Raw genomic sequence first — 22,989 nt, forward strand, 5'->3', positions numbered from 1 at the left:
ATGAATGACTGTTAAGTCCAACAGTATTTGTCAAGAGCTTGTTCTTTTAATTGTATTTAAAAGTGGGTGTTTTTATTATTAGGATATATATTTAGTAATGTTCTAGTATCAAATTAAAGAAAACTGGCGTTTCAAGAAGAAACAAAAAAACAAAACTGTTAAATTACGTGAGACTTGAGCTTCATGATGTTATATCCTCTTCAAAACAAGAAACGCAAAAGGGATATTTGTTTTATTTTAAAGAGAAATATATGTAATAACGTTACAAGCTCAGAGAATGTGATGTTACACGTGTTAAGGCACTGATTGTCAGACCAAAATGACAATAAAAGTTGTGCACTTTGAAAACGGTGGAAAACATCGGATTTTCGCCAAAACGCATTCGTGTCCAATAAATTTGTTTGAGAGATCTGCATGTTCTGCAAGTGCAACATGTGCAAAATCCCTATAAAATTGACGGGTTCTCGGTTTCCATAGCTCAGTGTTAAGCCACCGACACGCAATACAGTTACGCCAAGACTGACTGACGCAACAACGCCATTGGTCGTTTGGAAGCAGGCGAATCTCGACCAGATGTTGCCAGAGCTGTGACTTATTCCCACAACCCTCAGATTACGAGTCGCACCCCTTAACACGCTTGGCCATGCCGGGCTTTGCGACTAGAAAAAACACATACAAAGTATCGTGCCGTTCATTGTACGATCGATAAATTTGTGAAACTATTTATTTACAGCTATTGTAATACAAATATAAAATGTTTATGCTTGAAATAAAATTAACATTTAATATGAAGAGAAAATTGTAATTTGAATTTCCTTCAAATGTTTCAATCATATTGTACTTATTAGTTTTTGCCTGGCCAAGTGTGTTAAGGCGTTCAACTCTTAATACGAGGGTCGCGGGTTCGAATCCCGGTCGCACCAAACATGCTCGTCCTATCAGCCGTGGGAGCGTTATAATGTGCGGTCAATTCCAGTATTCTTTGGTAAAAGTGTAGCCTAAGAGTTGGCGGTGGGTGGTGATGACTAGCAGCCTTCCCTCTAATCTTACACTGCTAAATTAGGGGCGGCTAGCGCAGATGGCTCTCGTGTAGTTTTGCGCGAAATTCAAAACTAAACCAGGTAGAACTCTGGTTTCAAAAATCTGCAACAGAAGTTTATGATAAAGCACCTACAGTTAACTTCAATCTTGTTTTAATTTTTAATCACACTTGCTACCCTAAAAAGACTCATACTTAGCCGGTTGTGAAAGCATGCACTCTGTAACTTAATTATTTGTTTTTTATTTAATGGTGAATCTAGTTTACTACCCAAATCTCGTTCGGTTTGGTTTTCTATTTTGTAATTGTTCAGTTTACTATTGCAAATAAAATTAACATCGATTCCGTCTAACTCTAGTTGAAAAACAATATTTCTCTATAAAACGAAGAAACAATTCATCAAAAGCCGAAAAGCCTGCTTCGTCATCGTATGCTTTGCTTGGTTTTTAACAGAATGCACCGAAAAACGTGTTTCCTAAATTCCTTTTCGTTTAAGTTACACACTCAAAAACAAATTATATATACTCAAGAACAATAAAAATTCAACAGCCTAAGTTTTAGGTCAATAGCTCTCGGGGTACATGAAAATGTTATCTGTATTTTGATAAGTTAGGAGATAAGTTTGAATAGCACTGTACCTTAAGATAACAAAAGTCTGAGCTTTTACAAAATAACCAAAATAACTACAAAAATCATGGCGTTCCAGGCGATACTTCTTATTAGTAACAACTGAGAAATTAGTTTAGTTCATATATAAATTTTTATTCTCCGATAGGACAATGGTCTTAGGATTTACTACGCCTAAATCAGGGTGCTAAATTTCCCTCCATGGACACAACAGAAAACATACATCATTGTTAAATCTTTTTAAATTGATATTTTTGATCATGTCATGGTAGTGATAGTGAATGATATTTTTTCTTGTTGCAATAAACATGGTTTCAGATCACTTGAGACATTTTTTGTGTGTAAAAAGCTACACAATAATCAATTAGTCCAGTGTTTGACATAGGGGTTGAACTTCAAATTGTAGTAGCATAAGCTTTTCATTTAACCACGTGGATACATTCTATTTCAGCCTTAAAAAATTAGTCAAAGATGATGTTTATCGTGTATAGCTCTCAACACTTCCGAAACTTTCGGAAACGAATGATTTATTGGAACTAAACACAAAACTACAAAATGGAATATCTGTGTTCTGCTCAGCAAGGGTATCGAAACCTGGTTTGTAGCATTGAAAATCCCACTCGGGGCTTCAGAAACGACTAATCTTCATGGCTAGCAGAGCTAAATGAACCAAACTATGTCAGATTACCACGATATCTCCCTATCGAAATAATCAGAACATCAAACGACTTTTATATTTTACAATACCAAAATTACTTGTATATTTTACAATACGAAAATTACACATTCTCACAAATATTAACATATCTCTTTACTTTGGGTTTTATGAAATATAATTGTGCTGACTTAATACTCTTATATATCACTTTAAAGAGAAATTGTTCTTTAATTTCTAAAATTTCAACGTCGTTAATTAATGACGCTTGTAACAAAAACATAATTTATTTGTTTGAAGTTAATCACAAAGTGACACGATGAATTATCCTTGCTTTGCTTACCACAAGTATCGAAACCAGGATTTTACAATTGTAAGTTTGCAGACATAACACTGTGCAATTGAAGGGGGGAGGGCAAAAAATATATAAACACAAATAAAATGTTGCGGATCTTTTAAATGGATTTCAAGTAAGGACACCAAGTGGGCATTGCTGTAGTTGGTTTGCATGAGGTTTTTCTTATATTAGCAAAAAAAGATTTCACCTGAAGCTTTTATTTACAAAAACAATTTAAAGCTCGGTTTCACTTTTACTGGAGAAAATTGAGTGAAGGTTTCTTGGGTGTTTAACGTTATAAAATGTAGATAAAAAGATTACATGTTGACTAAGCACTTGTTTTCGTTTTATAAGTTTAAAAAAAAATATTTCGTCAACACAAAAATTTTCATTCTTTTGATTCTTTTTCCTGTTTATATTGTCGTAAGTACACAAATAAAATAAGGCAGTTTCATATTTTTGTTGCACAGTGTTATTTCGTGCACATAGTAAGAGGATCTCGAAAGGAATGTTCTATCTCTACACTTTATCTTCTCTGGGATCGAACCGTCCACCCACACATGAAGGGGAGGAGAGGATCTTAGTGTTTCGATGTGTTTCTGAAAACGCTACAACATATAACTTTCACCTTTGATTACTATAAAGAGTGACCATAGGATACTACCATAGTCCATCGACTAATTTTATGTGGCTCGAGTCTAAAGCACATCCATATTGGTCGTTTTCATTAGATGTCTGATGCTGGTGTTTATGTACAGCATTCACGAAACCTTGGCATAGTTCCACTGTCCTAATTTGATAGTTGGTCCAAATTTAGGACTTTATTGTGCATGGAGGTACTGAATTTTTTTTTCTCATGAATATTCCAAATACAAACTACCAAGGACGGACGACACAGTCGCCTTCTTACTTTACTGCTTTGGCTTGTTTATTATCACGTTATATATTATCATAATAATATTACATTCTCCGTCAGAAACTACTCTTTCTAAAATACTTCCTTTTTTTCTTCTTTATTCAAAAACTTTTAGAAGGGCTCTAGAGAAGTCAGTGTCTACTCAAAACTCTATTCCCAATACTGACAAAATTTAGTGATCGAATTTAAGAAAGTCAAACAATTTCTTCCTGATAATAAGAAACATAGTGGTCACACACCAAACCAATAAAGTTTACCATCCAAATTTCCTTCTTTTTCGAGAAAAAAAATGACATTTCTCAAACAATGTAACTTTCAAGCTCCACGTTCTAACGAGATCAGCAACGAGATCTTTGTACATTCTTACCCTCCGAGCAGATAGAGTTCCTGAAACTCACCAAACCTGTCACGTTTTGGTGGTTTTCTCTACAGAGGAAGGACAGGTTATATGACAAAATAGTTCATGGAAATATGGTGCTTCTGGTTAAGTAGCACCAACTCTCACGACTATGTCACTGAATACACAACTAGGAGTTGTTCCTACCAGTGTCTCATTGATTATTCCATCACGATTTAGTTTCTTTACTTGTTACCAAGAGAGAATTTTGATCATACAAATCCTTGATGATCTTATTGACCTGTTGCCATTTCCATTTTTTATCCTTGTTCTCCGACTCATTTTTCACGTTTTTCTTGGAAACTGGACAATGATCATTTTTTATTAATTTTGAGATAGAAAGAGAAATCACTAGTGATATCATTACTTGTGCGTCATGCTGGTAGCTGGAACAAGCCTGATCCGACTGTTGTTAACTTTCCCTTTGTTCACAAATGCGTGAAAACAGTAACTGCTTGTATTGTCCAAGCAGTTGTTTATCCAGTCCATAAAAACTTGAAACATTTGCCATGGTAAGCTCCTGACTTCCAACAGAAACAGGCCTTAAATCACATCTCACTTTCAGCAACCAAATGATCTTTCATCAGATCGTACTCATACCTGGAAGACTAGGCGTCAATGTTTACTTCCAGTATTTTTTCCATCTTTAACTCCAAGGTCATTTGCAACAGAAATTGAAAAATTAATGGGAGGTATACTTCTCATCTTCTTTTGATCTTACATTAGCAGAAAATTGCTGATTTACAAGATAATTCTGAAACATTAGTACAGTTCTTTTCTCACAATTTCATCATATCCACTTACATCTCTGTCTTTTGGATCATCAATTATGAGCTGAAAACTCACTGCCTACATTTCAAGCGAATGAGCTTTATGACTATAATTGGTTATTTCTGCTAGTAGAATTTAAACTTGCTTTATATTAGTCTGGTAGTACAATGGTTTGGCCAGATGGCATTTGCTATAAAATACTGCAGTATCTTTCACCTGCCTCTCTTATTATTATTGGTTTTAAATGGATTTGGCGGAAAAGGATTTTCCAGATATGTAGTCTAAGATTTCTGTCATACCTTTTCCTAAGCCTGAATATATCCCAAGATTCTCTTTTATTCGCTTCTATTTAGCTAGCATAATTATTCTGAGTCTATGTACGATCAACATCATCACACTCCTTCACACACGAACTTGGACTCTCTCAAGCCTCTCCTTTGATTGTCACTCGTATTAGCATTCAATAAATATTATCGCTAAATAACTTTCTCCTAGAGCTTCTATATCGATGACTATCAATTTGTATTCTCCTGATTGAAACATCATCTTTTCTTTAATGAATATCTTTCAAACCATTTGTCTACTCCTATTTTTACAGATGCTTTTAGTAACTCTGAAGGCTCTACCATGGTCTACTGCAGCTCTATCGTTGAATGCGTGATTTTTTCTATAGGTTCCGTGTTCACTTCTGAATTGTATCGTTTTATTTACTCTGGATCTTGCAGACACAGAGAAATAGGCTCACTCTACTGTTTACACTGACTTGCTCTGCTCTTCATACTCTTTAGAAAGTTGATTTGATAATGTTTCATATCAATCACACTGGATGTGGTTACAGTACATTCAGACAGCATATAAGTAGCTCAAAACTGGCTGGCCTGATCAACACGTCAGTGTTATGAAATACAAGCTGCAACAGTTAGTAAATAACGTAAGTAGGGCACAACAGCAAACTCAAGCTCTAAGTCATCTCAAAACTTAACTGCTCCAGGAATCAGAGGTAGATGAGCAAGTCGATTGCCATGATAAAAACACTGTTTTATACAGTCTTGATTGAGGCTGTGAGGAATCAGATAAGAAAATGAAAAATAGAATAACTGTTTTGACTTGATCTGTTAATATAATGGGATTATCTACTTGACCAGTAAACCAGGATGGTCAACTAACTTACAAACCACTAACTGAAAAACTTTGATTTGCAAATTTTTGCTCATACTAGATGTATGATGAACATCTATTATTATAGGAAAGTATAAGTTATTAAGCACAAAGCTACGCCAAATGTTATCTATGCTCTGCCCACCACGGATATCGAAATCTGGTTTCTAGCTGTATAAGTCAGCGGAAATTATATTGTGCCACTGGAGTGGCACAAGCAAAACCATCAGACGAGATCCTAGAACATCAGTAACTTTCTTAACTGATGATAATCTCTGAAATAGGCTAGAAAGAACTTATATACTTGATGGACTCAGCAGATAGACGGATGTTGCTTTGCTATAAGAAAACACACACACTTACATACTTTGCTTTCTGAGCACTCACGCTAAGTTTTATGTTAAAAGTTAACTAATATTTGCTTGTGGAAACTTCCTGAACAATCTTGAATATTAGTCAATATTTGGTTCAGTGTGAAACCATAACCACAGGAATGGTAGGCCTAGTGCAGAAAGAAAACAGTGTTATAATACATCAAGAGAAATTAGTACGGACTTTATAATGAAGTTAACACAGCTTAATCAGGATTTCGACGTCCAGAACACTAATAACGGGTATGTTCTTCATTTGTCGCAGAAGAACCTAGACCCTGCGTGGCATAGATGTCACCAGATTGTCAATCTGTCTCTGGGGGATGATGTCCCACGCAACCAGAAGTGTTGCACATAATTCAGCAAAAGAGCTGGGAGCAAAATCCCGTTGACGAATGCGCTGATCCAGAATGTCCTAGAGATGCTCAGTAGGATTCATATCGGGCGAATATAGAGGCCAGTCCATGACATTCACATTGTTCTCATTCAAACAATTTGTTCACACCCATGCTGTGTGCAGACATGCATTGTCGTGCATGAAGGTGCACCCAAAATGTGTCGCGATCCTGTCTGGTATCGTGCACTCCAAAGTGTGTCGCGATCCTTCCTGGTGTCATCCCTGTCATCAGCATCCCGACTGCCTGATCTTTGCTTTCTTGCGTCAGCCGTGGCATCTTTCTTTGTGGTGGAATTTATCTTTTAAAACCCTGCATTTTATAGGATGAAGAAACAGTATGTACTGCATAGAAAAGTTTTTCCATATTCTCACATTATGTACAACAGCAACGGATAAGTAAGTTTGACTGGTTTAGAAACTGACATGTGATCATGCTGATTAAAATGATCTGAACTGTTTTCAGAGAATGCTCATTATTAAAACCCAGGCATGTTTGCACCGTTATTGCTCAACCTATATGATACAACTCATTTTATTTCTAGTTGCGTTTTTTAATGCCACTCAGCGTATATCTCACTAATTTAGATACAGGCCAGTGGGTAATGTGCTTTGAATTTGCATTCTCATGGTTCGCGCTCCGTAAAGCTTGGCACTTTAAGGCCGCAGATACATTATAACCCGTATGGGTAGTGTTGACTAGCTGCGTTTATTCTGGTCTGTCACTTCAAAATCATGGACAATTATGCAGGGTGTTCGGAAAGTCACTGTGCAGTTTTGTAATCAGCATTCATTCAGTCTATTTCAAGCCACCAACTGATAGCGTGTTTAGAAACAAAATAAGATAGATCCAAGCCTGTATTGATGCCAACGGGGGTCACTTTCAACATTGTTTATAACTGTCATTCATATTTACCTCCTGTATTCTATATTGAAACATGTCTGTTTATAAATATATAAGTGCACAGTGACTTTCCGAACACCCTGTAGGTTTGCGTGAAGTTTTACCAACAAGCACATCATTAAACGGATATTTGCAGCAAGATATTTTGCTTTTGGCTCTGTTTGTTTCATTACGTATAATAGAGATATATTTTGTAAATTTTTAAAAGGAAACGTTTTTAAAAGATAAATACAAATTGCACCAGGTTAAATTTGTAACATTTGACATTTCAATACGATATTATTAAGATACATTATCATGACTGTTTTGGCTCTTGGTTTACACTTTATACCGTTGTTTCTGCCACTAAAATTTCTTTTCGCCATCTTAGACCGGAAGCATGTTAGCTTTCGAGTTGAAGTGTAGGCTGTATTTGCCATGTCTCAAAAATATTGGAATGTACATTTTTAAACTGGTATTTCTTATTTTATTTTAATTTTGAAGTTTAGAGAACTTAGTTTGTATAATAATTTTATAATAAATAATTTGACGCTGTAAAAAAAGTTGTGTTGAACATCAAGGTACCACTGCTAGTAATATGATATTTAAAAAGTTCCAAAAGTTCAGTTTGCTAGGACTTGGTAGCAGTAGTTATCGAAGAAAAGTAACTCATCGCTAAGCCTAGCATCATATATTAGACCTAAATTAATGGTTAATTTAAGGTTTAGCTACAAGAAGTTCTAGCACTAACATAATGATAGATATATACATCTTATTTTCTTTTTGAAGAATTAAGAGTTGATGTTGAAGCTTAGCAGTTAGACCAAGAAAAATATCCGGGTAGATAAAAGCTTTTTGTTTCGTTTTGCTATGTTAAAAATCTAAGGTAGCATTATAAGGTAGTTTTGAATTTTAGATTTAGAGAACTTAAAAAGATGGAATCGGCTCCAGATACTGATATAGGCAATTTAATTTGTAAGATAATTATCTTGTGTAATGAGTTGATGTTGACAGTTCAGAGCAGCACTTTACAGTTACAAAAGTTTAATGTTAACAGGAGAGTTATGTTTTCCTAAAAAATATAGAGGGTGGTTTGAAAAGTCAGTTTTTATCATTTTCAAGCCAGGATCGTATGTGTGCAAGAATAGCTTTCCAAAGCAATCTTTACTGCAAAAATAGTTGAGTAGATAGTCACTGAATGCATTGAACATAAGACAGTCATGCTGAAGATTAAACCATATGTTCCTGATTTTTTAGTGTCATTAAAATTAAGAGTAAGTTTCAATATTATGTTAAAATGCTTAGTAAAGCAACTGTTCTGTATTAAATAATACATTGTATGATTTCATTGTAAACCTAAAGATAATTATTGTGCTCTCATCTTGGCACAGACTAAAGTTTCATGTTATGTAGGGTTAATGTAAAAATTCCATCTTGGTGTTATATATTTATAGTGATTATCTTTGTTCTGTTCATACTGGCAAAGCATGTAACCTGTAACAACATTTTAGATTAAAATGAGTATTTAATAGTCATGCATATTGTGAGAGAAAATATTTAAATGATTTATCTTTTTCCTTTATGTAATATCAAATGCCTTGTTAATCCTTAGAAAACCAGGTTTTTAAATGTTTAGTAAATATTTGTACTAAAAATGTAAAATAATTAAATCTCATTACTGTTATTCATTGGACATTTTCAACTTAATGGCAGTTACTTCATTGGAAGATAAAAGTGCTTATTCTAAGGTGTTTATATTTTGGTTTTTTGTCCATGATGCCAATGTGGCAAATGTGAATATGAGAAATACTTTGGCAGGAATTTATATTAATAATCAGGTGTATGGTTGGCTTTCTTCAAAAAAAATTTTAATAGAAGATAATAGAGCCTGTTGAGATCAACAAAAAAAAGTTTTTCAAAGTACTACATTGTAACATAATCATTTTTCATATAACAAATGTTTCCACATACACAAAGGAAACTATTTTCAAATTTCTATACCCAGAATGTATTGCTTATATTTCCAAAGGAGAACAAAGAGTGGTTTGGCTAATTTATGTTATCTGAAATTCTTCTGTTGGCTTTTCTAAATTAGATACAGAACCCTACTTTTTTTAGTATTTGGCTCCAATTTATAAAATACTCATTCAGTCTCATCCTAACTCTTTCAGTGTTGTAGCTTCTACAGTGAACAATTTCATAGTGCAACTTCTTTACAAAATATAAAAAACACCAGCTATCAACAGGAATTTTGTTTGTGTGAATTTTCAGTATCGTAAACTTGTATCTTCTAGTCTTACGGTCTTCAGTTTATAAAAAAATTTACCTAGATTTATAATTCCAAACAGTCAACTGTCAACTGCTAGCTCTATTGAACTGACTCCAGTTACTTGATAATTCTCTTCCTTAGAAAGATGACATAAACACACTTTCAATTTTCACAAATTAGCTAACTGAACAAAACTGTGTGGAAAGAAGAAAAACTACTTTGGACCAATGGTAAAACCCTTTTGTTTCTCAAATAAACATTGAAGTCTTAATATGAATTTGAGACCCATATACAAGAATTATAATTTCTAAGTTAGTTGATATTAATAAAATAATGGTTTACATCAATTATTTGGAAAATGGACTTGAATAATTTGTTCAGTAAGCATGTCAAGAAATTTTATCCTATCTCTTTATGACAATTCAAACCTAAGATAATCTGCTAGCTTTATTGAACTCTCTCCAGTAACTTGATAATAACTCTCTTCCTTAGAAAGATGACAAAAACACACTTTCAATTTTCACGAATTAGCTTACTGGACAAAATAATTCAAGTCCATTTTCCAAATAATTGATTTAAACCATTATTTTATTAATATCAGCTAACTTAGAAATTGTAATTTTGTATATGGGTCTAAAATTCATATTAAGACTTCAAGGTTTGAAAAACAAAGGGTTTTACCATTGGTCCAATGTAGTTTTTTTTTTTCTGTCCACATAATTTGTTCATTTGTCAGAAAAAAAACAACACTGGATATAATACAAGGGAGCCATGAAAATTTAAAATTCTGAACTGCAGCAGTCTTACATAAGGAAATGCATGTCTTTGAATCTCAGATGAACACTTTACATAAATTTAAATATCCTTTGATTTCACCAATCTTCAGTAACACATAACAAATATTCAAAGTTTGACTGCTAGCTGTAGGAAGAATGTTTAACATAATAAAAGTTGCTTAACCTGTTATATTTATGTCTTTAGTTTGAGGCTACAGTAATATAAGTTATGGGCTCTGTTAGTTCATGTGTGGAGTATTCTGTGCTGCATTGCAGAAACCGTCATGACCAAATGTTAAAAATCATGAAATGCGTGAATGAATGTGTATATGTGTGTGTATATATATATGTTCAACTTATTTACAAAATAGTTACAGGTTTTGTCCTGAAATAAATAATTTTGGAAGAAAAAAGTTTATTTTAATTAGAACTTCATGTAATTATTTTTTTAACTCAAATTACCTACTTGTTTCAAAATATATTTACCAAAGTTAATTTAGTTTTGTCCTGAAATAAATAATTTTGGAAGAAAAAAGTTTATTTTAATTAGAACTTCATGTAATTATTTTTTTAACTCAAATTACCTACTTGTTTCAAAATATATTTACCAAAGTTAATTTAGATCATTTCTTTGCATATTTTAAATCATGTGACCATGCATTACAATTTGTTCTTGCAAAATGGCACTGAAAGTGATGTTTGTACCAATCTTTCTCACATTTATTCAGAATTGTGTATCATAACACTGGAGCAAAGCATTCCCATTCTTGACTTTTGTAATGGCCTAAATGCACTGCTACTACAACCAGGGTCACACAACAACAATTCATTAAAATATAACAAAAATTTAAAATAAAAACTTTCAAACAACGATAATGGAAATATTATCACAAAAAATAATTTAACCCGTGTTAAATTGGACAAGTACAGCAAAAAGGAAAAACACTTAGGCCAGTATTCCTGACACGCATTAACCATCTTTTGGGCACAATACAGCATTGCATGAAAATAAGCTGTTTTCACATTAGTTCTGAGACAAAACACAGCTTCTTAAGTGACTTGTACACCATTTCAGTTAAAGCAATTCCATAACATTTTCAAAACTTATTGGGCTGATACAACAATCAATCACATAAACATGGTGTACCATGTAAAAATGATTAGTTTATTTACAAATAACCTAAAATAATTTTTATCCAGTATTTATTATGATTATTATCTCACTGCCTACACGAGTCTTAAATCAATGGACAGCCGATACTGCCAATGCAAAAATATCATAAGCTACACCTCTAGTACAATATCAGTTTGATAAATCTTCTGCAATCCATTCTTTGTTCTTTAATTCTACAAATCATTCTTGATTGAAATGAAACTTACTCAGTTTTGCACAAATGGTTGAGATTTTTTCTCACTGAATTGCACTACAAAACATGTACATTTTTCTTCATCACACAACATTATTCCTTAACCTATGCACTCTCCAAAAATTCTAATTACTACTGATTATGAATAACAGCTACAAAGAAATTACAAACAATCAGTATCAGGGACATGATTTTCATAAACAATGGCTTAGTTCGGCTTATAATTAAGTTTTTGATAAAGCTTGCATGAAACTTCACACACTTAGAGAATATATTTTATATATGGGAAATTAAAACAATGGTATTTTAAACTGTTCAATTTTAATTTACAATTAGTCTTGTAAGAGTTCAATCTTTATAACACTCAGCACATGCATCAACTGAATTTTAACGTGCCCATCATCTGAACTCACTCATTTTGTTAAGATCAGTTTTTATTAATAATTGAATTGGAGTAAATGCATTTTTGGATAGCCAATAATATTAATAGTTATATATCAGTCAATAACAGATGTATAGTACAAAAAAGGTGCCACTTTGAACTATAACCTTTAGTAGACTTGCTGTATGGTATCAAAAGTATTCTCCTTTAGCTTTCTTATACTCACAACAATCAGAAATAATAATTGATTTTCAAAATTAATGCGTAAGAATTACTTTCCACAACTTTTCCAAAATTAAGGATTTCCAAGCCCAGATTTAAAATTATGTATTTTCCTGACTTTTCAGGACTCTATGCAACCTTGCATACAGAACTATCAAACTAGCAGATACAACCACAAAAATTAGTTAAGTACATGTATTTTAACCTACCTGAGGCTCCATGTTTTTATTCCACACATTCACAGATACTCAGATGACTTGTAATTATACTGCTAAGCCCTGTAAGAAATACAATAATAATTTTGTTCACACCTAGCTTCATGTCAAGAAAATACAAACAATATACAAATTTGAATGAAGAACAAGATTTTCACACTAATATATAATTAAAGGAATTCAAATGAATGACAGTATTATCCAATCTTATTTTATTGCTATCTCATTTAAATTTGGCATGTTAAAATATTTGTACCTGAATGTTTTAAATAATATTGTCTTGTAAATAGTTTAACTAGTGAAGAAGATGGAGATCAAGACTGAAAACCTTATGATTTTAAAAAACTTTGGCTTAATACATAACTTCAACTTTATTCTTGTGTCCACTTCATGTTTTAATGAATCTGCAACTAAGTTAGATTCAATTTATTTTTTTATCATTTAATGTTCAAAATCTGATAAATAAAAAGTTATTTATTGAAAGAGTGAAATTTACAGTCCCACTTTTTGGGCTTTTGTAAATTTATTTTAATTAGACATACAAATTAACAGGTTTATGAGACATAAAACTAGTTAACTGAAATTAACCTATTATTAACAGAAGGAACTGACAGATTTTAAATGCTTTAAAAAATTCTGAAAGATGACTGACACACCAAAATATTTTGAATATTTTAGCTTCTGATTATTTCTTGTTACATCATCAGCTACAGCTTCCTGGAAAACAAGATTATCAGGAACTATACAGCCAAAAGACATTACATTTTAATAAATGAGTTTTCCATGTTCTTTACTAAATCTGAGAACACACAGCCAAGAGTTTAGGACAGGAAAAAGCTCTTAAACCACACTTAAGTCTATATGGTGTAAGTGCTTATTAATAAAGTGGACACTACAATAAGGAGAGCCTTTTGAACCAAACAGCCATTGTGATAAAGTTAGGCATATCTCATGAAGTTACTAACAAGATGAAAAACAAGAATTTGGTACTAACAAAGGTTCAGGAGAACAGATTTACACCATTCTGACAACATTTCAAAATCAATAACTATTTTCATTAGAAGAATGTCTACAAATACTAGATTTACAGCCATTACATTCAAACATACAGAGTGTACTTGTCAAGTCCCACAATACAGATTCAATAGGTTTCTGTGACTTTGTTTTTGTTTAAATGCAGTCTTCAAAGAAAACACTCAAAATAGAGTGGAGAATTTAGTACAAATATCAGACCTTATCCTTTGCAACAGCTTATTGCACTACAAATTGCAAGTTTGGATACACTGTTTGATCACAGCTATCAGACAACAAGTTTTCTCACAGACACATGTTTTCAAAAGTGTTATTAATCCCTACATACTTTTAACAGACTCGTATTTCATTTTTACTTTCTCTTGATCAAAGACTGAAAAGCTTGTGATTATAAAGGTTCAGAGTCAATTATTACTCTACACAGAGTATATCTAAAAATCTTTTTTTCAAAATTAAATGTCAAAACAAACCAAATTAATTGTTTACTGTATACTGTTTATACATTGTATGTGAATAACAAAAGCTTGAAGTTTCTAAAATAAATTACTATAACTGATCAAATCAAATTAAATAAAAATAAGATTACAGATAATATCACTAAGACATGACAAGGATTAAAGAAACCCTCCTATATACATGATGCACTTAGCTTTCCAAAGTTTTGGTGAAAAACATGATATATTATCTGTTTTTACATATGTAGCACTTACTTTTAAAAGTTTTAACTTTGTTCAATATAGTTGTGCAGGCAGGAATGAATCTTTTAGTAGCACTACTATCTCTAAATTCTATAATTCACTTTTTCATTTAATCTTTGTATGCAATAAACAATTTTTTTTAAATAATGGCTTGATTTTTTCTTAGTTGGATATGTCATACAGTGTATTTTTTTACCTAACATGTGAATCTTCTCTGTAAAGTATTGCTTTCCTGAAATTGTAAACTACCAAAACAGGAACATCACAAAGTATGAAGGACACTTCAACTTTTACCTATCATGAAACCAATAAATAGTCACATTGCTTAACTTACAAATATGTCTTGCTCATGCCATATGTAATGTAACTGTTGAGAACCTTCTAAGTATGTTTAGTTTAGCATCCAAATCTACCAGGTGCAGCAACTGCTCCACAACTTGAGCAATTTGTTGCTATATGCTTCCAAAAAAGTTAGTCTGCACAATGGATACATTAACATCTACTGTTCAAAGTCCCAGAAATTAGGACATCCAGTTCAAGACAAATCTGTTTTTTGATGCAAGTTCAGTTACCTGGACAACATCAGAACAAATGCTGTGGTCCATTCTGAAGATATTCTTCCATAATAAAACTGTCTTAATACATAAGTGAGGATAATGCAAGTATCCTAAGGTAAAAAAAATGAAAAATTTACTCTAAGTATTTGTACTAATTTAACATTTGTGATGAAATCACAAGATTACTCATCTTTCAAGTTAAGCCATAGTCATCTATTTCACCTTTATGCAATTCAACTTCACAGAAAATCAAAAATTGTGTTGTTTAATGCTAGCAAGATACAGTGAAATAGTCCTAATAATTTTGTTTTCACACACTGATATTCCCCACTCTTCAAATAACATAAACTGAACTAATCTTTATTATTTACTCTTTACAGGGTAGTGTCTAAAATATGTCAAAGTACTGCAAGTTTTCAAGTGATGTACTTAACTGGTTTCTAATTCTATAACATGCAATAACCAAATTGCAAGTTTATCACACTACATATGGTTTGACAGAGTACATGGCAGTTATAGTTTTAAAATCACATTTGAATTAAAATAAATTTTATTAATTAAACTAATAAAGAGTAAAAGCTACTAGAGAGGAAAATATTAATCTTTTTTGAAAAATTAGTACATTCATCAAAGATAACAGCAGTTTACACTTAGCCACTTTAAACTATCTGGATAGGTATGTCTGTTCTTTCAACACCACAATAAAAACTTGTACAAGTTTGACATTCTTAGATAATACTATTGTTCAAAAATATCACACTTTGAGAAAGGTTAGAAATCTTGTATATACTAAGACTCCTGGCCTGATTTATTTAAACATTTGAAAGTCATTGGGAGGAGGTTGTAACTGAAAACTTCCAATGTTCCAAGTTTTTAGAAAAAAGTAAAAATCCAGGAAATGATAGATTAATAAGCATGACATTTATTCTTGTTTATCCTACTGCATTCCTTTTTGGAGATAATGAGAAAAAACTCTTTGAAGGTTGTTAAAATGTTTCAAATCTTTATCGAGGCTTTAAAATATGGTTTTATTGTCTCACTGATTAATAGGCTTTTGGCTTGTTTCAATGAAGGGTACTCTTGATAGTCTGCATTGTCTTCTAGACAGCTAATATAAAGTTCTTTACAATAGGTTGATTATTAAATCAGAATCTTAAAACTTGGAGAGTAGTTCAAAATGTGAATTAAAAATTGGCTTAATGTGAAAAATGTAACCCTTCAAAAGTATAGCTCACTGAGTTTGACTACGTGTGTATTATGAAACTGACACAAGCTTTCCCTAATGGTGACATACAAACATTACTGTTGTGAAAGACTGTGTACATTTGTGGTAATAGCTAATCGTAAGATGTAACCTCTTAGTCTAACTAGAAAATAAAAACCCTTTCTTGATCTTGAAAACAAGTCAGTTCATAAGATATAGTTAAAACAATTTGTTGTTAATTATTGATTGATATTGAGATGTAGTTTAATTTTCAAACAAAGTGTTATTCTCCAGTACTTTTACCTAATTTCTTTGACATTTATTTAAATTAGTCACATTTAGATTTATGTTGCATTATTAAAGTTTGCACCTAGTCTTGGCCAGGCACAGGTTAAATTGTTCGTAGGAAATTGAGCAATACAAAAAAAAAGTCAGACAAGAATACAAAAGTTAAGTGAAACATAAAAGTGACTCGAAAGCAAAACTGGATATTTCTCTGAAATATCTCAAATTATTCAACAAACAAACGCACGGACAGTCATATAGAGATGGCAGAAAGAAAGACTAGAATACAAGCTACACTGTAGAAAATTGATAAATATATGAGGTATATATTGTTTAATGTATTCGATTTATATTTCAAATTTTAATTAAGGATCTCTAAAATTCGCTATTTAAAACACACTGAGAAATTATACTTGTATTTAATGACAAAGGGAGTTGAACCTAAATTGGATGTTAAAGGTAGATTACTTTACCTGGTAAATAAACCTTATCTATTGATGTGAGCACCCGTCCGCCATGACACTACATGTCCAGAAGACAAGTAAGTAGTGTATCAGAGTAACACAATCAGTGAATAACAAGAAAAATACTTACAAAGTAAACTAACGATTGAGAAGAACTCTTTTGTAATATTAGCATTTAGGATAAATGCCTGTATTATAACAGGAGTATTTAGGATGGATGTCTGTATTATAACAATATTATTTAGGGTGTATTCTGTATTATAATAGGATTGATCAGGATGGATGTTTGTATTATAATAGGATTGTTTAGCATGAATGTCTGTGTATTATAACAGGAGTATTTAGGATGGATGTCTGTATTATAACAATATTAGGGTGGATTCTGTATTATAATAGGATTGTTTAGGATGAATGTCTATTATAACAGGATTATTTAGGATGGATGTCTGCATTATAATAGGAGTATTTAGGATGGATGTCTGTATTATAATAGGAGTATTTAGGATGAGTGTCTCTATTATAATAGGAGTATTTAGAATGAATGCCTGTATCATAATAAGAGTTTTCTTAGGATGGATGTCTGTATTAGAATAGAAGTATTTAGATTGGATACATAATGGATACAAGTAATACCACTTGTCTGTATTACTTTATAGCTGCTTATTTATGAAATACACAGAGGTTCAGTTCGCTATATAAAAACGAGTTTGAAACCTCGCCACGTCGTTACACTCCATGTTATTTCATGCCTTATTTGATGACTGTGCATCTTTAAAATGGTCTCTGAATCGTAATTTACATTGCAAGAGTTCGTATCTTAAAGTTGTTTGTTCCAAATCACACTTCCATGCATGTTTTTCATGCTTTCTATAGTTTATAGGATCAAATATTTCCAAGCCCCTACTTCAATAACACAAACTCACAGATATCTATATGCATAGTGTCCAGCGATTTGACCGGCATATTTTCGTATGGAGTAACATAAATATCCATTTCATTCTGTAGCTGTTTGAGGTATACGACAATTGAACGGAAGACATGACTGGAATTCTTATTTGGTGAACCCATACTTTGTTGGCTTCGTTTTCAGAGAGAGATATTTCTTTATTATGTTGCAAACTTCTTACATATCTTTTTCTGGACAGTCCTAATGCTTCAAAATGATCCACTTTCCTTTGTTTTCAAATGCATTAAGTACAAGGATTGTATTAATTAATTTATTTGAACTACCACCACGTTTTTTTTTTTTTTTTTAAATTAATGCATAAGCATTTGGCTAAATAAGCTAAAACTTCTACACATATGAAATGTTAGATTTTGTTATTTATTAAACGTCTCGCACCTGTAGAAGGTTTAAATAATTCATCCAAAACTTGTGCATTAATTTAAAAAAAAAAGTACTATAAACGTGGTGGAAGTTCAAATATTAATACAAATATGCGTACTCACGTTAAAAGACTGAAATGTTTCATTTTCCTTGCAGGAATTTCCAGTCTCTGATCTGATTACGTTTTAACGGTCTAAGTGTATAAATATTTGGCACTGAAAAGAGCTGATACTTACTCTTCCAAAAAATGGATCACCAAATAATGTTAAAATGTAGACCTGATCCATGGCATTCACTATGACTTTATTTTGGCCGTATTTTTACAAGACTTATTGATTTATGTTTTCAAAGCCGTTTTAAAACAGCGCACTCAACTATGTGTCAACAGGTACACAGTGATGGTTATAAACGTTAAAACCATTGCGATGTTACTAAACACAGGACATACAACGAAGTTGGACTGACTGGGCACGTGAAATCCAGAAATTAATGACGTTATCTTTCTTTTCTTTTCTTAAATTCCATTTATTTTATTTCAGCTTCCCTATTAAATAGGGAAATAAAGTTCAACGATTAACATTTTTCCCCCTCGCACGTACGCAGATGTAACACGCAGTAACTTCAGAAGTCGATATTCCAGCCACATTAACTTCGTGACGTTCCTTTACAGTGGAGAAAGTGAGAATTACAACATAACAGCTAACACCCAATTCTGTACTAAGCACCTGGTTATTGTCTTAGTAAGTAAAAACAAATCATTTTTATGTATATAACCTTTAATTAGGCGAATTTTGTCATTCCTTACGAGTAATTCGTTTTCTGTTTATGTAATTTTAAGTTAGAAATATTGTTATTTATAAGATCAATGTGTCAGTCTTATTAAACAAACATTTAATGTTCTTTTCTTGCATCTACGGATTTATTAGTTAATAATTTTTCTATTCTTTTTTTCTTCTATAACATCTACAAAATATTAAAATATCGGTTTCGTCAAAGTTACGTCAAATAACAGTTTTTGCTGTAGTTGAAAGATATGGTTTCGTTAGTTACATCTTTAAGGTATAAGTAAGGTAAATAGACCCACCAGTTGAAGAAGCAAACCCTTAAATAGTCGTAAGAAACACAATTCTTATTGTACATAATAATAATAAAATAGTGGCTGATAAAGTTTCCGTTATATTATTTTGAAGCCCGCCATCTATGGATAATTTAATCGATAAATTATTTTATTTATATCTGCATTGCTTACTTTGAAAATCTACGTGTTATATGAAGGCTGTAGTCCTACAGGCTGAAAATAACACTATTTGTTTACAGAACAGGACCACGTAAACACTTAGCTTAGAACTGTTTTAAGAATCTAGTTTTAACCATAATACTGCTTTATCTTCGGTTTAAGTTATCATGAATTCTCCCTATTGACATGAGGTATTTATCTGGATTTAAACTGCAAGAAACCGGGTTTCGTTTCCATGATGAGCAGGTAATAAAAAGGTCGCCCTTTTTGTAGAATTACGTTTAATAACAAATATCGACCTTCTGAGTTCATGAGACTGGCACAACGACTAAGTTCTACAGGTCGGTTGCATAGAACACTCTAAAAAACTATTTTCTTTGTTCAAACTACCTAGAAAACAGAATACAATATTATTCTATTCCTTCATCACATCAGTGCTCTCGTATTCTCTTTATTTGAATAAAAACAAACAATTACTATTTACAAAATTGTGCCGTGGAACTTTACGAACACTTTATTAAAGCTGCATTTGAACTGAGAAAAAAACGTTAACAAGAAAACTTCAGTAGGCTTCTCATGATACTTTTATACGAGTCTCATTAGCTACTTATATTTTCACGAACCAGTATAAAAACTCTTATTAATTTTATACTAGCCAATAGAATTAAGCTGTAGTTCTATACTGTCTTCATACGAAAGAAACACAGAACTCGTAACTGTAGCGTGTCGTAGAAAGATCTAGAATTATTCACTGACTTATTGCTTTTTATTCACTTAGGCCAATAAAGTAGCTTAACTTTCAACAGTCGACCATGTTGACGATTAAATATGAATATTAATAACAACAGTTGTGTCAGTAAGAACTAATGTATTGTATATTAAAATAAACTATTTCATAATCAGAGTAAGACTATTAGCTATACCACTAAACCAAAAGGAACACTTACTACTTGAGCTATCTTATACTTATCTAAGAAAAGGGCTATGGTGTTAACATGTTATTATAAGTTCCTCTGTAATACACACCTATCTGGAAAACAGTCGTGTCTCAGTTACATAGAGTATAATTTGGTTTTCTTGTGTGGAATATTTAAATTGTATATTAGTGGTATTATTACTGCTCTACCCATTGTTTCATCGACACAACAATTCTAACATACAATGTCGCTATTCTTCAAGGTCTAATCAACATTATGACCATTGTCAGCTATTGTTTGAATATAGATTATTTACTTAAGCCTAAAATTAGTGCTTGTTTGAATTTCTACGTCAGTTGTCTCTACGTTTTGAATAATAGACAAAACGGAAGGAAGTTAGTCAACATCACCCGCCGCCAAATTTTGGTCCTCTCTTTTTACCATGCTTGCTCTTTTAGTTATGGTGGTATTATAACGTTATGGTCAATCCTACTGTTCGGTGAAGGATTCGAATTCGCGACCAGCAGAAGTTGTCAGGCTGCCATAACACTTGCTGGTTGTTGTGAAGAACGCACAGTTCGCAAAAATCCCGCTAGATGGTAATCAACATGTAACAAGACATCAACGTTTTAGTAACAATGGAAGTCTTAAAATTATTAATTCAACTAAGCTGCATATTGTACATTTTACGATCATCAGTAATGAATAAGTTTTATCTCTATCACAATTACAATTTAGTTTTATAAATAAAACTTACATTAAATCTGCTGTCTAATATCGTCAACTTGATAGTTTTGCTTAGACGTTTAATTGCATTATATATATTTTACAAAGACAGGTTATGTTTCTATTAGTGGACAGTGTTACGAGACTTCCAAAGGACTGCATATAGATTTCAACTTGTCTCAACTTATGTTTATAATTTTTATTTATTTATACATAAGTGTTTTTCAAGCATTTTTACAATGGCAGACTGTTTTTCTAAAGGCCGATAGTGTTACTAACACATTTAACATACAAGTTATGTGTTTTTTTTATATTTAATTTGAAAGGCTTTCGTTTTTGCATTTTCTGATGTTTTATATCCAAAATATTTATTGCTAATTAATTTAATATTATTTTTGTAATAAATATATTGTATAACATACTTTTATATATATTCGCCCTGAAAAGAGCGTTTATTTAAATATAAATATCTAAATAATGTACAATGATTTTATGTTTAGCTTTATAAGTAATCTATATATTTGTTCCACTAAGATTTAGCTTTAAACGATCTATGTAAATAAACATGTTTAACCATTTCTGTTGTAGAAAAATATTGTTCTTACTTTTTGTAGATACTTTCATGTTTAACATTAAATGAACTACAACATATATGAGGTTTTTTTATTGCTACTGAGGGTCATCAACATTTAACACAAGCAACAAAATGGTGAACACACACAATCGAATATTTAGTACAATTCATAAACTGTAATGCAGAGTATATTGTTACAGGAGTCACGAAAATACATCTGACAATACACGGGGATAATCATGTTAACCAAACAATGACACAAGCCAGTAACCATAAATTCCTTCACCGACCGAGGTGCCACGACGCCCATGCTATCCAAAGCCATACTATGGAGGACAGCTTGTATATCTATGATGCCAACACGATATTGGTTATGGCCAGGTGGGTTTGAACGGTCATTGACATATGCTGCACACTGGACATTTTGTTGATAATACATGAGGACCCTATATGCCTCCTCAAGTTCAGGATCACGAGAAAAATGTCTCTTCTTGCTAAGCTCTTCATTGAACAGTCCAGGCATTCCGTCCTTTTTTAGAGAACATTTAGTCTTTGCAGCCTATAACTGTTCTATAGTGTTGTCATGGTGTTTGCACTTCTTATCAACACACAAGTGTGCTGAAGCAGCAAACATGGAGAAGAGGTGGTTTGAGCCACAAACACAAGAGCGCTAACGAAAGCCTCCACCACAAGCACTGCAATTGAAGCTATTATTGTTTCCATTATTGGGAATTATTTTTGCTCAGTAGCACAGCTACTTAAACACATCTACTGGAATGATACCCTATTTTATCATGGTGCAATGGCAAGGCATACATAAAAGACTACCATTCCTACATCATAGCCAGGAAGGTACAGCTTGGGGACGGGGCCTTTGAAGATCATTTTACCCCATGGTAAGGCCATTAACTACAGCAAAATGGTAGGTCACATTGACCAGCATTTTACCATCACTGCTTGTTGTTGACATGATTTTTACTGTATATAAACAGATCTAAACTAACTTTCAAATGATGCTCTGAAGGAGAATTTGGGTGTTATTCCATAGCCAGTCTGCCATCATTCCTTTAGAATATATTGTATTATATCCTAACATGAAATGAGCCATAGGGCTCCTGCAATTCCTAGGCTGCCAAACGTATATGGAGTTCATCGTGACACTTACAGAGTTGTGTCAGCTGTGGTGTTT

The 22,989-nt window shown here is 32.4% G+C and overlaps 1 protein-coding gene and 1 long non-coding RNA gene across 9 annotated transcripts in view; one reads left to right on the top strand and one right to left on the bottom strand.

Annotated features, from left to right (window-relative positions):
• LOC143256748 (uncharacterized) overlaps positions 1–21,065 on the bottom strand; it is a 30,678-nt gene extending 9,613 nt beyond the window's left edge. Inside the window, exons 1-2 of one of the 4 annotated variants that reach the window (XR_013031461.1) lie at positions 20,817–21,065; positions 12,774–12,842 (exon numbers count right to left, since the gene is read on the bottom strand). This is a non-coding gene — a long non-coding RNA (uncharacterized LOC143256748). Of the gene's footprint in view, positions 1–12,773; positions 12,843–15,081; positions 15,102–17,028; positions 17,088–18,582; positions 18,605–20,816 lie in introns of those variants that run through there. The other 3 variants (XR_013031463.1, XR_013031460.1, XR_013031462.1) reach the window with 3 other exon arrangements.
• Positions 1–22,989, top strand: part of LOC143256746 (carbohydrate sulfotransferase 1-like) — a 56,895-nt gene that overhangs the window by 19,207 nt on the left and 14,699 nt on the right. For 2 of the 5 annotated variants that reach the window (XM_076514384.1, XM_076514387.1), the window contains exon 2: positions 18,950–19,086. The exons of 2 other annotated variants lie outside the window; for them this stretch is intronic. The gene's annotated coding sequence lies outside the window, so the exon portion shown is untranslated. Of the gene's footprint in view, positions 1–18,885; positions 19,087–22,989 lie in introns of all 5 variants that reach the window. One more of the 5 variants, XM_076514385.1, reaches the window with a different exon arrangement.

The sequence above is a fragment of the Tachypleus tridentatus genome, chromosome 7, assembly GCF_004210375.1.
Source record: "Tachypleus tridentatus isolate NWPU-2018 chromosome 7, ASM421037v1, whole genome shotgun sequence".
In the NCBI taxonomy this organism is placed as follows: Eukaryota; Metazoa; Arthropoda; class Merostomata; order Xiphosura; family Limulidae; genus Tachypleus; species Tachypleus tridentatus.